This window comes from Stegostoma tigrinum, chromosome 37 (assembly GCF_030684315.1).
Source record: "Stegostoma tigrinum isolate sSteTig4 chromosome 37, sSteTig4.hap1, whole genome shotgun sequence".
NCBI classification, from domain to species: domain Eukaryota; kingdom Metazoa; phylum Chordata; class Chondrichthyes; order Orectolobiformes; family Stegostomatidae; genus Stegostoma; species Stegostoma tigrinum.
Window position 1 is genome coordinate 23,650,773 of NC_081390.1, and position 1,534 is coordinate 23,652,306.

The window sequence follows — 1,534 nt, forward strand, 5'->3', positions numbered from 1 at the left end:
ACCCTTTTAAATGCTTTTATTGAATCTACTTCCACCACTATCCAATGCAAATTTTTCGTTGTGTGGCACCTGTGTTTGTTGCATCATGCCTTTTCAATCATCAAACACAAAATATTTCAAGCCTGTAGATATCAAAAGTGGTGCCTGAAATATTTGAATTTGTAAATTTCAATGCCAGTGGCTGTAGATTTAATTTGGGCGGTTATTTAAAGTAAACACACTCTTAAATGCACCTTTTTGGGATGTATCTGTTCTGTCTTGCTGGTGATTCTTTTCACCCTGGTGTTGGATTCTGCAATGTGCTTGACAGCTCACATTCATCAACTTTAGAGGTGGCACAGTGGAAGGTGCTTGACTCATTGGTGTGTAGGAGCAATACCCCTGCATTGTATTGTCTACAGGAATAGTGCCAGATGACTGGAGGATAGCAAATGTGGTTCCCCTGTTCAAGAAGGGGAGTAGAGACAACCCTGGTAATTATTGACCAGTGAGCCTTACATCAGTTGTTGGTAAAGTGTTGGAAAAGGTTATAAGAGATAGGATTTATAATCATCTAGAAAATAATAATTTGATTAGGGATAGCCAGCACGGTTTTGTGAAGGGTAGGTCGTGCCTCAGAAACCTTATTGAGTTCTTTGAGAAGGTGACCAAACAGGTAGATGAGAGTAAACCGGTTGATGTGGTGTATATGGATTTCAGCAAGGCGTTCAATAAGGCTCCCCACAGTAGGCTATTGTACAAAATGCAGAGGAATGGAATTGTGGGAGACATTGCAGTTTGGATCAGAAATTGGCTTGCTGAAAGAAGACAGAGGGTGGTGGTTGATGGGAAATGTTCATCCTGGAGACCAGTTACTAGTGGTGTACCGCAAGGGTAGGTGTTGGGTCCACTGCTGTTTGTCATTTTTATAAATGACCTGGATGAGGGCGTAGAAGGATGGGTTAGTAAATTTGCAGACGACACTAAGGTCGGTGGAGTTGTGGATAGTGACGAAGGATGTTGTAGGTTACAGAGAGACATAGATAAGCTGCAGAGCTGGGCTGAGAGGTGGCAAATGGAGATTAATACGGACAAGTGTGAGGTGATGCACTTTGGTAGGAGTAACCTGAATGCAAAGTACTGGGCTAATGGTAAGATTCTTGGTAGTGTAGATGAGCAGAGAGATCTTGGTGTCCATGTACACAGAACCTTGAAAGTTGCCACCCAGGTTGACAGGGCTGTTAAGAAGGCATACAGTGTTTTAGCTTTTAATAATAGAGGGATCGAGTTCCAGAACCAAGAGGTTATGGTGAAGCTGTACAAAACTCTGGTGAGGCCGCACTTGGAGTATTGTGTACAGTTCTGGTCACTGCATTATAAGAAGGATGTGGAAGCTTTGGAAAGGGTGCAGAGGAAATTTACTAGGATGTTGCCTGGTATGGAGGGAAGGTCTTACGAGGAAAGGCTGAGGGACTTGAGACTGTTTTTGTTAGAGAGAAGAAGGTTGAGAGGTGACTTAATTGAAACATATACAATAATCAGAGGGTTAGATAGG

At 42.6% G+C, this 1,534-nt stretch overlaps 1 non-coding gene across 1 annotated transcript; it reads left to right on the forward strand.

The window, feature by feature from the left end:
- The first annotated feature begins 214 nt into the window (after positions 1-214).
- On the forward strand, positions 215-406 carry LOC125467655 (small nucleolar RNA SNORA53). The gene has a single exon (XR_007250673.1). It is a non-coding gene; the product is annotated as a small nucleolar RNA SNORA53 (small nucleolar RNA).
- The last annotated feature ends 1,128 nt before the right edge of the window (positions 407-1,534 follow it).